Source organism: Equus asinus, chromosome 14 (genome assembly GCF_041296235.1).
Source record: "Equus asinus isolate D_3611 breed Donkey chromosome 14, EquAss-T2T_v2, whole genome shotgun sequence".
NCBI lineage: Eukaryota > Metazoa > Chordata > Mammalia > Perissodactyla > Equidae > Equus > Equus asinus.
In genome coordinates this window covers 17,765,066-17,780,840 of record NC_091803.1, presented here as the reverse complement: position 1 = coordinate 17,780,840, position 15,775 = coordinate 17,765,066, and the positions used below count along the sequence as shown (strand labels likewise).

Here is a 15,775-nt window from a genome sequence, read left to right as displayed (position 1 = left end):
GTCTCTCTGTGCCCGAATGTCCTCGGTTGCTAAATGGGGATAAAAATAGGACCAGTCTCCTGAGGCTGTTGGGAGGGAGACGACATAAGGCACGTAAAGCAGCCACGTGGCCCCTGCCTGGGACTCCGTGACCCCGCGTCGGGGGTAACTGGCGGGAGTGGGGTATCATTTTCATTACCGGAGGTCCTCCCCAAGGTACCCCTCGCCTGCCCAGCCCCTGCTCAGTCCCGCCCCGAACCTCGGAGGCCAGGCGCTCGTTGACATTCTGACCACCAGGATCCCTGCCCGGCCTGAGTAAGCCTAACTGCGTCTATCGCCAGATCTGGTCATTAATACCCTTGACGGTTTGTTTGAGAATGAAGCAGGACCTGTACACGACTGGCTTTTTAATTAGTAGCCAGCCTGCCTCCTCACTCCCCTGCCCGCCCTCTGCTGTCCTTGAGGACAGGCCGGGCTGGGGGCCCAGAGTCCCCGGGCCTGTCCAGCCAGCTCCAGAGAACAGGGTGCACGGCGGCCCAGAGGCAGCCCCGTGGTCATCCCCACACACACCTCACCCTCCGTGCATGACAGAAGCCCTGGCTCCAGGTGGGGCCAGGCTCAGGGGGTGCCCTGGACCCACAACCTCAGGGAGCCTGTAGCCCAGGGCGGCTGGACCCAGGGACACATCCGTTCCTAGAGCAGGTGTTCCAGGAGAAGCCTCTGGAAGAGCAGAGCCAGAAGCAACTGGCTTGGCCTGGAGGCGCCCGAAGGTGCCTCGGAGCTGAGGGTTGAAAGATGACATGGGTCCCCTGGTGGAAGAGAGGAGGTGCCGCTGCACCAGGAGGCAGGAGGGGCCTGTGCAAAGGCTCAGGATCAGGGCAAGGCCAGGGTCCTTGGTACGGACATTCCCTCAGCTGCAGCCCTGGGGAGGCTGGGGACGTGGTGGAGGTGAGGCTGAGGGACCAGGCGGCCGGCCTTGAGTGCGGGGCTGAGGCTGGCTCTGCCCTGAGGGACCAGGCAGCCTCAGCATGTTGTCTACAGAGGAGCGACATGGTTAGACCTGAGTCTCAGAGTCATCACTCGGGTGTCCAGTGTGTGAACGGGACCAGCGGGAGCAGGAGCGCAGTGGGGGTCCCAGGCTGACAGAGCCGGGGGCCACGCTCAGGCTCTGAGGCCCGGTCACCCCGGGGGCCCAGGAGCCCGGGCCTTCTCAGGGCACAGGGCCTGGCAGCCTCCCTCCAGTCCCAAACCAACCTCCCTCCCCTGCCATTTTCCCTGGAGCCGCCTCGTTGCAATGCAAATGGCCATCTCCAATCTGGGCTCCTCGTCATTTCCCTCCCTTAACACTCCCAAGGTGCCAAAGAAGACAGCACCCTCCGGGGGCACCCCTTCACTGTGGGGGGTCCCGCTCGGCAGGAGAGGCGCATGCAGTCCCAGACAGGGGCCTGACTGGATGTGCCTGGGGGACCCTTGGCCTCCCGGGTGTCAGTTTCCCTGTTTGTGAAAGGAGGGGCTGTGTAGCGTGGTCTCTAAGGAGCTCTCCCACTCCCAGCTCAGAAACCACATCGTCCACTTTCCTCCCAGCAGAGTGTGAGGCGATGGAGATGACATACCTACTGACCAGACGGGAAACTGAGACCCAGAGAGGCGGAGGAGCCTGAGGTCACTGGGGGCTTCAGCGTGAAGTTAGATCTGGGCCTTCCATCTCACCCCGTGGGGTCTCCTGAATGCTGTGGGCTCTCAGGGTGGCTGGGGAGACCAGCCCTTCATGGGAAAATGATGACAGGAAGGGAGGCAAGCCAGGGGACCCTTCCTTTTCGTTCTCTACATCTCAGCCCCAACTTGCCTCCTCCAAGAAGTCTTCCCAGATCTCTCACTTCCCTGAGCTGCTTCGCCCCTCACTGTCCACGTTGCTGCCGCCTCCTCATCCTCTCAGGTGGTCCCATCCTCCCGGGATGCTCCGGTCCCCTCGCTGGCCCGTGGTGGCTTCCCCGAGGGCAGGGGTGGAGGCCTCTTCATTGCCTACCTTCCTGCCTCCTGTCCCACATGTGGCTTAGCACAGACCTGAGCACGCGGGACCGGTTGTCCCCAAATGCCTGCATTTCCAGCACGCGGCAGGAGACCCCATGTGCACTGGACACTCGAATGAGGGCAGTCACTGGGTGCTGACACAGGTCACTCTTTCCCCGGCTGGACTGGATGCTCCCGGAGGGCAGGGACAGAGGTGTCTCCCCCTTTTATCCGACAGCTCCCACCCCAGGGGTCCCTTGTGCCAGGCTGATTACCGTTGGTGCTCAATGCGGCCCTGGGGATGGAAGTCGCTTTGCTTCTCAGATGGGGTCTGCTCATCTGCAGAACGAGGCTCCACGAGCGTTCGATAGGCGTGTGCTGCGGGCAGGGCACGGGTGGCCCCGGAGAGGGCGCAGGCCTGGCCGTCCCCTCCACTCAGCGCCCAAGTCTAGTCGGGGAGACGGACACATCTGGGAATAAATACCAGGTAATTAGAGAGAGGAGGACAGAGCGAGAGACAGTAGTGTCTAAATGACTGCAGAGGAGCGAGGCGGGCCAGGAGCAGGAGGGCGGCTGAGCCCAGCCCAGGAGACGGGGGACCGCACAGCAAGGGTCAGGAACGACGAGCTGTCCAGCTTCCCGCAAATGGCGGGGAGAAGGCAGGAAAGGGAAGCAGCGGATCTATTGGGAAGACCCCCGGTCGTAACGTCAGCTTTATCACGTGGCCGAGGCTGTTGGTGTCCTTCCCAGATGCCCTTGGCCCGCCTGGAGTCCCCTGCCCACGGCTTCCTGTGACTCTACCTGAACGCCCTGGGGACCCTCAGCCTTTGAGGGGCCGGAGCTGGTGATGGAGCACCCCAGTTGCCGCCCAAGCTGGGATGACCCTGAGGCGGCCCGGTGTCCCCAGCTCTCAGAGGGTCCCTTGCAAGACCGAGCCCCAGAGGTCACCTGCTCACTAACGCACCTTCACTCTTCATGCAGCCTGCCCTCCCTTGCAGGCATCCTGGGGTCACCTCCCAGTCACTTGCACCCAGATTCTTGGGGAATCTGAGTGAAGAGAGCCAGGATTTCCTCTTTCTCTGAGATCGACTCCGTGGGGAAGGGGACGAGGCGGGAGAAACAGCCCAGGAGCGCAGGGCTGCAGAAGCCACGGGGAGGAGGGCGCGTCTGCAGCTATGAAGTTGGAGATGCCCCAGACAGCAGCTGCAGCCATCCGGACTGCATCTCGTTTCAGAGAGGGTTTAAAGCCACTTTTAGCCACACATGTATAGCACTCATGTCAGTTGGGGTCACCCTGTGCCTTAAGATGTGACACTGCCCCATTGCAGGCGCTTGGCCCTTGAGGTCACAGCTTCAGCCTCCCGTTGTGTGCTCTGGGGCTCAGGGTTACTATCGTTGGTTTGTCTGGAACCCCCTGCCCAGACCAAAGCCACTCTCTCTGTGGGTGCATGAGACTAAGTTTCACATACTGGATTTTTATCTTTTTCTTATTGATTTGTAGGAATTCTTTACATATGATACATCCCAAACCTTTGTCAGTTATATGCACTGCAAACCTTTTCCCAAACTAAGACTTATCTTTCATTTTATTTCTAATATATATCTATTAAAATAATTTAAATATTTTATTTATTAGAAGTTTATATTTTAATTTAGTCACCTTTGTCACTATTGTCCTTTAACATTTACAATTTTTGTGTCTTGTTTCAGGAAAGCTTTCTGTGGTCAGTTCTGTTGGTGGCCTCCAATATCCATTCTACTCTTCTTCCTTAAGCACCAAAATCCCAGTTTTTAGCTGGAAATAGTGCCACCCAGCTAAAAGACTGCATTTCTCAGTCTCCTTTCCAGTTGGTTGTGGCCTTTAAACTGACATCTGGCCAATGAAATGTGAATGAAAGTGTTTTTTGGGACTTCTGAGACATTTTGCTTCCTTGCTTTCTTCATTCTGCCATTTAGAATGTGGATGTGATAGCTGGAGCTCCAGCAATCATATTGGACTCTGAGGCAACCTCAGTATATAAGCAACGTGCTGAGTATTACAGGGCAAGAAGTTAGAAGCCTAATTCATCATGACCCAGTCATAACCGTGTTTCTGGTTTGTTTGGTTTTTTGGCTTTTTGCCCATCTCTAGAGCGATTATACTGGAGACAGCAATGCCCTTACCTAGGAGAGCTCACTGAAGCCACTATTCCTTTGGGTTTTTCCCTATCCTATATCTTCTTTTAAAAGTTTCACAACTTTACTTTGCACACATAGCTCTTCAATTCATCTGGAGTTGATTTTTGCTTATGTGGGAGGTGGGAGTCTAACTTTATTCTTTTTCCAGATGGACAGCTGATTGTCCCAGCATCGTTTATTAAGTAGTCCAAAACAAAATATAAGGTATTTTGGAATAAAGTTAGTAAAAATTGTTCAAGACCTTTATAGATAACGTTGCAAAATTAACTTAGGGACATAAATTTTAAAAACACTTAGACAAATGGAGAGACAGACCATTCTCATGGATGGGAAGGTGATTCGCCCCTAAATTAATGGATAAATCCAGTGCCCCCCCAATCAGATGCTGGCGGGGGGGGGTGGTCAAGTTATATATGCAAAGATGAAATAAAACAAAAACAAGTTAGGAAATTAGGGAAAATAAGAGAAAGCCAGAGGTGAGGGGTCACGGAGTTGTCGGAGGTGGGCCACAGGTCTCTGAGCTTTTCGACGACTGACACACAAACGCCATGGGTTTTCACCTAAACAATAGAGCTCGTCATTCCCAGGTGAGCACGGCTACTCCAGGGTGGGCAGCGGGGTTGGGGGTGACAGCTAAGGGGCATGGGGGTTCTTTGAGGGGTGATAAAAAATGTTCTGAAATTGATTGTGGTGATGGTTGCACAACTCTGTGAATACACGAAAACCCATTGAATTGCACACTTTATGTTTTACTTATTTATTTTTTAAAGATTTTATTTTCCCTTTTTCTCCCAAAGCCCCCTGGTACATAGTTGTATCTTTAATTGTGAGTCCTTCTAGTTGTGGCGTGTGCGATGCCACCTCAGCATGGCTTGATGAGCGGTGCCATGTCCGCGTCCAGGATCCGAACCGGCGAAACCCTGGGCCACCGAAGTGGAGCGCGCGAACTTAACCACTCAGCCACGGGGCCAGCCCCGAATTGCACACTTTAAATGGGTGAATTGTATGGTGTGTGGATTACGTCTCGAGAAAGTTGTTAAAAAGAAAAAAGGAACAGAAACGAACAGACAGCAAGACACAGAAGATGTGCGGGTGTGAGCTGCAGGGCTCCCTGAGAGAAGCTGGCCCTAGACCAGGCCTCGGGAACTCAGCCGAGTGACCTGCTGAAGTGGGTCGTCCCCTAAAAGTCTAGAAAAACCCGGAGCCTTCCCCAGAGTCCCGGCCTGGGGTGGTGGGTCCGAGCCTCCCGGGGCCACAATCAGCGGGCAGGCCAGCCCTCGTCCAGGCCCTGGGAGGATGCATCCTTTGTTGTTTTAAACGCCTTTTATTGCGGTATTACACAGAGAAAGCACACACATGGTAAGTGTACAACGCCCTGGAGCTCCCGAACGGGGCGCCTCCCCATGACCAGCGCCTCAGGCAGAGACAGAATCGCCGGGGCCCCTCGTACCTCCTGCTGCTCATTCCCCCAGAGCAGTGACTGCTGCCTGTTTATTCGTACACAGTATGTACCGTGCTGTCTGGCGTCTCGTTTTAACAGATCTATTGCTTTTTAATATTTTTTAACTGTCTATGACTTTTCTGTTCGTTGTCGCTGGGGTTGGGGGTGGTAAGAGGTGAGACACCTGGAGGATGACCAGTCTGGGGATCCTGGCCACCGCCATTGGCCCTGGGGGGACAGTGCTGGGGGTTGGCATCTAACCGGCTGGCTGAGTCATGAGCCCACATGTGAACCAATCGTAGGTGACCCCAAAGATGACCCTTGCCTGGGATGAACTCTCCGTCAGCCCATTCGGGGGATCCCCACGCGGTGTCTCTGCAGGGGCTACACGAATGGCGCCCCCTGGAGTTGTGTGACATGGCAGCCCGGTTGTCACACGGCCTTTTGGAGGACAGCACCGGGCCACGCAGGAATTCCGTGTGTCAGGGCAGCCGGGCGCAGAGCTGGGCCAGGGGCCAGCGCCACCCCTCCCCTATTCTCCCTCATGCCAGCTGTCAGCACTCAGCATCAGGTCCCACCCGAGGGCAGGGGTACCAGTGCGTCCTTCCGCCCAGCATCCTTTCCTGGCCTCATCTGCCTGACTCCAGTGGCCGTGGATGTCAGTGCCCACAGATTCTGAGACACACAGGTCCTTAGAGAAGGCCCGGGTGACATCAGATTCTAGGCCACCACCCGCTTTGGTAAATCCCCGGCGACCTTTGCACAGAGCGGCTAGCGAGCTCTCGAGTTGGTTGGAGTGAGGTTTTGGGAAAAGCAGTGGCGAAAGGCAAGGGGGCCACCTGGGGGGACCTGCAGGGGCAGCCAGGGGAACGAGGCGCGGGCCTTCCTGGAGGGCCCAGGGGCTCCCTGCCTCCTGTCACTCACCAGCCGTGTGTCCTCCAGCAAGTGCGTGTCCTCCTTGGGTCTCATCTGCTCATCTTTGAAACAGGGTTCATGACAATCATACAACACTGGTTGCCTGTGTGAGGGTTAAATGCCCAAAAGATTTCGAAGAAGTAATCACTGAGAAAAATAAGGATTTTAAACTGAGGAGATCAAAGCCAGCATAGACCTAAAATCAATAATTTTTTTTAAATAATGAAAAAAATGTAAAGTGACAGAAATAAAAGACCAGGACCAATGAAATGGCAAGTTTAAAACGTAAATGTGTGTATATTGAAACAAAGTCAAAATCAGCAAATACAAAATTAAAATTAAAAACCGGGGAGTCGGACTGAAAAGTTACCCTCAACAAAAGATAAAAGTTAGGAGGTTTAAAATAAAGTGACAGAACGAATGTGATCTAAGATGGAAGATCAAAGCCTGAAGGCTGAGATTAAAAGATTAAACACGGGAAAGTTAAAGACGTAAATGTTTAAGGAGCTGCAGACGACCACCCAGGAGAAGAGAGATTGGCGTGGGCGAAGGACCGGCATTAGGAATGAAGACGGTGCTGTTTATCTTCTCAACAAGAAGTAAACTTTAAAGGAGGGGGGGCTAAGAGAACCCCATTTTGAAGGAAACAACAGCAAAAGGTTTGAAGATTACAGACATAGATGGTCAAGTAAACTCAGATTACAAAAAAAAAAAAAAATGAAGACAATTAAACCACTCGTAAAGGGCCACAGGAGGAGGAACACTTTCTAGAAAGGAGGGCCGAACTGGAATGTTTGGAGCTCAGGGAAGATGGTGAAGAGGAGGGCAAGACTGAAGATTAGGTTTGTGGGGGATGGATCCATCTCATCACTGGTTTTTTTTTTTTTTTTTGAGGAAGATTAGCTAACTGCTGCCAATCCTCCTCTTTTTGCTGAGGAAGACTAGCCCTGAGCTAACATTTGTCCCCATCTTCCTCTACTTTATACGTGGGACGCCTACCACAGCATGGCTTTTGCCAAGCGGTGCCATGTCCGCACCTGGGACCCGAACCAGCGAACCCCAAGCTGCCAAGAAGCAGAACATGTGCACTTAACTGCTGTGCCACTAGGCCAGCCCCCCTGACCACTGTTTATTGAGCATCTGGCAGGACTGGGCTAAAAGTTAGGGATATGAGTGAGCTAAATGCGGTGTCTGTCCCTGGAGAAAGACAGATGTTAAAAAAAGTTCCCCTATGAGGGGCTGGCCCAGTGGCATAATGGTGCTCCACCTGGGGTCCACAGGTTCAGCTCCTGGATGCAGACCTACACACTGCTTGTCAGCCATGCTGCAGCGGCATCACACATGCAAAATGCAGGAAGATTGGCACAGATGTTAACTCAGGGCAAATCTTTCTCAAGGAAAAAGAGGAAGATTGGCAACTGGTGTTAGCTGAGGGCCAATCTTCCTCACCAAAGAAGAAGAAGAAGAAGAAGAAGAAAAGAAAAGGAAAACAAATTCCCTATGAGAATGTCTCTTCAGACTGTGCTGCATGCCACCAGGGGTGGAGAGAGTGAACGGGGTGTGTGTGTGTGTGTGTGATCACTTGGAATGGCTTCTCCAAGGGTGTGGGGTTGAGCCAGGATCTGAGGGCTGAGCCAAGAGAAAAGGAGGATGGGGTACCCAAGGGAGGTCCAGGCAGGAGAGGGGAGAAGGACAGAAAGTGAGGAACATACTGAAGTCCGGGATACACACATAGTGAGCGGGTAAATGAAGATGGCTCCTGGTAAATTCCAGGCTTGGGGCCTCTGGGAAACTGGAGACAGAGTTGTCGCGTGGGTCAGAGGGGAGGGTGGCCCTGCGGCTGGGAGAGAGAGGCTGTGAGGGGCGTCTATACAGGGGTTGGAGCAGCCCTGAGACAGCAGGTCCTTCCCTCTGCAGAAAGCTTTGACCACGGTTCCAGAGAAGATTCTAGAACTAAGGCTCTTGGTTGTGTTCCCTATCCCTTGTTACCTCCTGAATTCACACAGGACCCCAAACATCCGTCTTCAGACCTTTTCTGCCTCTCTTGGGGACTAGGAGAGGTGCCAGGCGAGCGTCCGGAGTTGGGGTTGGCGAGAGGCACATGATAGAGCTCAGGACAGCGATTCCAGGCCCAGGAGGCAGCCCACGGAGCGGGGAGAGCCTGAAGTCAGGAGGTAGCAAGGGCCCACGGGGTGGGGAGGCCACTGTGCCGGGAGGAGGGCACTGGGCCAAGTCCTGGTCCGTGGTCCTGGTGATGTTACGAACACTCACCCCAGCCGGCCTCTGTCCCGGATGCATGCTCATGCAGAGCCGGAACCAAGTCTGGGAGGCTATGGGGGCAGAGAGCTCTAGTGCCATGAACTGGGACGTCTGGGTCCCCAGCTGGCTCTGGCTTGGGAACGTGGCCATGTGCTTCTGAGTGCTGGGGCTCAGTCTCCCCGGCTGGTCATCCTTGGTGATGCGACATGCAGTGGAGAAAGGGCCGAGGGTGACACCTGGTGGTGAGTGGAAGCATGGAGGCGGGGCTGACGGTCACCATGGAGCCTGGCATGTGTGTTTCACCCGGCCTCCAGTTTCACCCCAGTTCCCTCAGGAGAAGACCAAGGCCTCCCAGTCAACCTAGACAGCCCAACTGGTGTCTCCCGGGGCGGGCAGAGCAGAGAGGGGAAGTGGCACAAGAGAAGTCCCAGTTCCCGAGACCCCCCCACCCAGCGCCCACCCTGTGACAGGCTGTGTGTTACGGTGAGTAGACGTTGCATGGTTGTCATGACAGCCCCATGTAATGTGTTTCACTGCCCTGATCACTCTGGAGATGGGAAAACAGTGGCTCAAGGAGGTTTAGGGGTCTGGCGAAAGTCACAAACCAGGTAAGTGGCTGAGCCGGAATTCAAAGCCAGACCTTCCCATTCTTAAACCCGTTCAGCTTCCTTTCATGTCCCAAGGAGCCGTTCCTCAAGGGCCAGTGCTGTGCGCATCGGGGTGGAGTGTCATGAGGACACCCCGCTCCTCCCTGCAGTCCACAGTGGCTCAAGCCTGCACCCCGAGTTCTATTTAATCTTCCCAAAGCGGGACCCAGGGCCCTGCCCAGTTCCATCCAGGAGGGAAGACCCAGAGAAGGATGCTCCCCCATGGCTGCCCAGCTCACAATTCCCAACATTTCCCTCTGTGACCACCACGCCTGGGGGTTAGGCTCTCCACTTTACAGATGAGGAAACAGGCCGGGGAGGGAAGGGCCTTGCCCAGGGCCACTGGCGGGTTAGTGCCAGAGTCAGAGGTGGAACCCAGGTCTCGGCCACTGTGTGGTGCGGCCTCTGGATGACACAGTGAGCCCTGTGAGCCGTGAGGCACTGTTAGGAGATGACCCCGTCAGGAAGATGACGTCAGGGCCCAGTTTGGGTGATTAGAAAGAATCAGAGGGGGTGGTGCTCTAAAGCGAGCAGCATTTCTCAACCTTGGCACCACTGATGTTCTGGGGCTGGGTGATGCTTTGTTCTGGCGGCCGTCATGTGCATTGTAGGGTGTTTAGCAGCATCCCTGGCCTCTGCCCACCTGATGCCAGTAGCATTCCCCCAGCTGTGACCACCAAAAATGTCTTGAGACATTGCCCTATGTCCCCTGGGGGAAGACCCACTGTGGGCTGAGAGCTTCTGGCTTGGAGAAAGCTGTGTGGTGGGCCCCACTTTCAGGCGAGGGTGGGCTCGCCATCTCCTAACTGAAGCCTCGTAAGCAGGGCTATAAGAAGACCCCTTGGAGAGCCTGCTAGGCCAACCTCAAAGTTGGGGGACACAGTGGAGGGGGGCCCAGCATTTTAAGTCCTGCGTTGAGGGTATGCTTGCAATCAAGGTGACCTCAGCGCTGTCTTTCCTTTGAGAGGTAGGTGGGGTGAGGTGGAGGGGCGGCCGAGCTTTTGGGCAAGGACAGGGCAGGAGCCCCCGCCATGAACATGTTTAATGACAAATCGGGAGGCGAAAATAAGGTGGCTGTTAGGATCATATCCTGTGAGTTCTGCTTGGCTCTCTGTCTTCAGCATTCCGCAAACGTCACATAACGTGCCTCGGTGTGGATTTTTTTATCCATAATGCTCGCAATTCTTCGCAGTTTACGAAGTTTATATCTTTTGTCAGTTCTGGAAACATCTCAGTTGTTTCTCTTGAAATGACGCCTCTCTTCAGTTCTATTTTCTTTTGGAACCCAATTAGACATATATGAACCTTTCTTTTTATTCTCTGTCTCTTCATTATTCGGCAGATATTTGCTGAGCGCTCTGCCAGGCGCGATTCAAGGCATGTGGCCCCTCGAAGCCCCTGGGGCTCCCCCAGCCTCTCCCACTTTCCGTCTCCGGCGGATCTCTTCAGATCTATCTTCTAGTTCTCCAGCTCCCTGTCAGCTTTTTTTAATCTTTTGTTTTAAATATCTATAGAATTTTAATTTCAGTGATGAGATTTCTTCATTTCTAGAGGTTTTAGTTAGGTCTTTACAAACCAGTCTGGTGTTTTTTTGATGCTATCGTGTTCCCTGCTCCTGTTTTTAATTCAATCCTATTTCTTTAAACCTTAAAGAGACGCCTTTCATATTTTGTGTCCAACAATTCCAGTATCTGAAGTCCTTTTTCTCCTGCCGTTTGTTCTGTGTGTTGTGAAATTTTGGTTGCTGAGCCCACGGGATCCCGCAAGGCCTCGAATGACAGCACGTCCCTCCAGCAAGGAACTGCTCTCCCTTCTGCCGGGCACTCTGCACCAGGATCACTGCGACGTCATTCATTGGCTTAGTATTTCCTGAACCCCCAAGGGCATAAATTCAAACTCTGATCTCTCTCGAGCCTTTGGTTTTTAGAAAGTCTCCTGTGACTTTTTCCCCACCCAGAGTCTAGGCCAAGGCACTCAAGTTTCCTCGTCACCTCCCTCTGCTGGGGCAAAGAGTTTCTAGTCCTGACTTCTAGGAAGGTTGTAGCCCTGTGGTTTTGGTTCTGATTTTCCACCCTACAAACCCTTGTCCTCTGGGCGCCTTAGGGCTGTGACATCCTGAGCCTTTGGGTTTCTGACGTTGGCAAACGCCCTGGGGCAGCCGCGGCTTCCGCACCAGCTGACCACTCTGGTCTCCAGCTCTGCTTTGGTTTCCGACCTTGGGGATTTCCTGTACTTTCCTGCAAGCTCAGCGATATGTTGAAAATCTTGTGTGTTATTTATCTGGCAAATTATATCGGAAGAAATTATATGAAGAGGAATTTGTGAAATGAAATTTAGCGGGCTATATTGCCAGAAACAAAACTCTCACCGTGCCTTCCGGCAAACGTTGGGAATTCTTCTGGATGCTGTGCTAGATTGTTTTCAGAGGTTCGTTCTGCTCAGCATCCCCCAAATGCCTTCCCTTTCCTCTCCTGCAGTGTTTTCATGGGTCCTACACTGCGGAGTCTTTCTCCCCCCTCTTTCCCGACTCTCTGATCTGGGAAGCGCTCAGTCAGTGCAGACAGCAGAAGGAGGGCCTCTCCTGGCCCAGGCCCTTGGTTGTCTTCCACATTCCCAGGCGGAGGGTGAGTGGGAGCCCAGTTCTCAGTCAGCTGCTCAGTGCCTGCCTCTGCTCAGCCTCCCTTCTCGGCACCACCTGTGGGGCTGCCACGGAACTGGCCCGTTCCCCAGCACACGTGTGGTTCCCTGAGGTCCAGTCCGGGGACACAGAGGCTCGCTTAATGTCGTCACACCTCCTGCATCCTGGAGTCAGGTAGTCAAACCTTCATCTTTTCCTGTCTCTCGCAATGGAGATGTGCATTGAGAGGAGAACAGATAAACACCAACGCCTGTATAATCTCACTTATATGCGGAATCCACAAAAAAAGGAAAAAGCCATAGATACAGAGAGCGGATTGGTGGTTGCCAGGGGCAGAGGGTGGAGGGTGGCACGTGGATGAAGGGGGTCAAAGGTGCAGCCCTCCACTTATAAATAGGTCCAGGGGACGTAACATACAGCACGGTGACTGCAGTTTACAATAGTGTATCATGTATTCGAAAGTTGCTACGAGAGTGGATTTTAAAAGTTCTCATCACGAGAAAAAAATTGTAACTATATGTGGTGGATGGAGGTTAACCAGACAGTGTGGTGATCATTTTGCAATATACATACATATATATTGAACCATTATGTTGTACATCTAAAACTCATACCATGTTCTATGTCAATTACATCTCAATTAAAAAATAATAAATAGGGGCCGGCCCGGTGGCACAGCGGTTAAGTGCACACGTTCCACTTCTTGGCAGCCCGGGGTTCACTGGTTCCGATCCCAGGTGTGGACATGGCACCACTTGGCACGCCATGCTGTGGTAGGCGTCTCACATAGAAAGTAGAGGAAGATGGGCATGGATGTTAGCTCAGGGCCAGTCTTCCTCAGCAAAAAGAGGAGGATTGGCAGTAGTTAGCTCAGGGCTAATCTTCCTTTAAAAATAAATAAATAAATAATCAATAATACCAAAAAAGAGAGGAGAATGGATGAATAAATTGTGGTGCACTCATACAACGGAATACTACATAGCAAGAGGAAAAGAATGGATTATTGCTACACACAAGAAAGGGATGAATCTCAGAGGTAATGTGAGCTGAAGGAAACCAGATCCCAAATTGTACACGAGCAGAACTCATCTATGACGATACAAGTTGAAATGTTGGTTATGTCTTAGCGGGCGGAGTGAGCACAGGCTTGGAGCAGAAAGGGGAGCCTGCTGAGGGTTGGAAGTGTCCTCTGTATTGAGCTGAGTGGTGATCACACTGGGGTATACTTACATAAAAATCCATCCGTCTGGACACCTAAGAATTTTGTTGCTTTAATGCATGTAAATTCATTCTCAATAAAAAAGAAAAAAACTTATTACAAAATATCCTAAACATCCAAAAGATTACAAAGGATCATCCCTTTACAGAACACTTTAAAAATAACACCAATTCAAGGACACCCCTTGAAGTCCTAGGTGTAGACGGCTCCTCTCCCACGCCATCCCCTCCCAGGGCACCCCACCCTGAAATCGCCATTTGTAACTGGCATATTGGAAAGTTGGCACAGGCTGCACTATGGGGTCTCCACCAAACCCGGAAGTCCTTATTACTTCTTTCTTCTCTTTGGAATGTGAGGGTCAGTTTATTAACGATGAAAGTTATCAGAAGAATATTCTCCTGAAAATTATTTTTTCTTAGAAAAAATGAACGGAAAATCAAAACCCTTTCAGCACAGCCTCCGATGCTGTGGCAGGCAAGCCCCCTGCAGATGGGGACAGGCCAGTGCTCACTCCCGGGTCAGCAGGATTGCAGCCTGGACCATGGGCATCCTCCAGCTCCAAGTCACCCGGTTCCCGGCGCAGAGCCTCGTCCACCTCCACGTGCTGGCAGCACCCGTGCAACCAGCTGTCAGACACATCAGAGTCAAAGACGAATCGAGACGAGCATTCGAATCACTGTTTCCCACCGAATCAGCTTTCTCCCGCTTGTTGTTCTGCTTCCACGCGTTTCTTTTTAATTTCCAAGAGTCTTGCATTAAACCTGGCCTTGCAACTTAAGAAATTCTCAATCGTAACAGGAGCACCATGAAATAATTGCTTTTTGGCTCCTACTTTCTTCCCGTTTTGTATCTTGTCTTCCTGCCTTTCTTCTGGTTTTGATTTGATCTACTATTTCATATAATTTTTCGTGTGCAGCCAACACTAAAGTAAAAATCATCACCATGCCAAGGGTTTCTTCTGCCTGTAGTGCTAATAATTTTAAAGTGCCGGAGACATCCTTGTCTTCTAGATATTTTCCTGGGAGAATATTGCATCTTAAGGGGGCTTCATCCGGGTGTTTTTCACTGTACGTGAACTTGAATGTGGTCTGGACAGGTTTGCTGTTTTCTCCAGCCTCAGATGTCAGAGTGATGGTGAAGCTGGGGGATTTCCTGGTAATTCCAGATAATGAGACTGTTAAAGTTGTCTTCACTCGTTCCCTTCACATCCTTGCAGCACGGCAGTACCGCTGCCCAGAGAACCAGGCAGGCCTGGAGCTGGACGGAGAGGGGCGGGTGGACCCCATGGTCTGCAGCTCACTGCACCGCTTCTCGCCAGATTCTGGCAAGGTGGTCCTTGCTGCAGCCCATGGATGACCTGGACGCCACACAGGGGCCGTGGTCTTGGGCACGAAGCCAGGCCAAGTCTGCTGAGCACCAGCCCCACACAAGCTCCTGCCTGCTCCCTAGTTCTGCATTTGACTTCCTTATAACTTTTTAAAAAATTTTATTAAAAATTTTTTTTCCCAGAAGGAACATTGTGTCTTTAGTTTTTTCCAGCTTTATTGAGATATAATTGACACAAAATATTGTGTAAGTTTAAGGTGCACAATGTGATGATTTGATGTCTGTATCTATTGCAAAATGATTACCATCTCATAACTTTTAAACCAAGTGACGTCAAAACAGATTGATTTGGAGGGATGTAACGTACAGCATGGTGACTGTAGCTAATAATACTGTACTGTGTGCTTGAAACTTGCTAAGAGAGTAGATCTTAAGTATTCTCACCACACCAAAAAATGCTAACTATGATGTGCTACTTAGCTTGATTGTGGTCATTTCACAATGCATACGTATATCAAAACCTTAAATATACATCATTTTTATGTTGTAAATTAGACCTTGATAAAGCTGGGGAAAGAAAAGAAAATGATAGGTAGTGGCAAATGAAAAACGAGAAAATGTGTCACATACATGCAATGGAATATTATTCAGCTTTCAAAAAGGACACTGTGACACATGCTACAACATGGATGAAACTTAAGGACACTATTCTGAGTGAAATACCCCAGTTAAAAAGGACAAACACTGTATGACTCCACTTCATGAGGTCCCTAGAGAAGTCAAATTCATAGAGACGGAGAGTAGATGGCGGCGCCAGGGGCTGGGGGAGGGGAAATGGGGAGCTCTTGCTCAGTGGAGACAGAGTTTCAGTTTTGCAAGATGAAAAAGTCCTGGAGATTTGCTGCAAAACGACATGAATATAGTTAACACTGCTGAACCGTACACTTAAAAACGGTTACAGCGTCAAATTTTATGTTACATGATTTTTACCACTATTGAGAATTTTAAAAAACATATTAATTTAGGGTCGGCCCAGTGGCGTGGCGGTTAAGTTCGAATGTTCCACTTCTTGGCAGCCCAGGGTTCACCGGTTCGGATCCTGGGTGCAGACATGGCACCACTTGGCACTCCATGCTGTGGTAGGCGTCCCACATGGAAAGTAG

General features: G+C 51.7%; 1 pseudogene; it reads right to left on the bottom strand.

Moving 5' to 3' along the window:
• Positions 1-13,722: 13,722 nt before the first annotated feature.
• Positions 13,723-14,984, bottom strand: LOC106840992 (RWD domain-containing protein 1 pseudogene; annotated as a pseudogene).
• Positions 14,985-15,775: the final 791 nt, after the last annotated feature.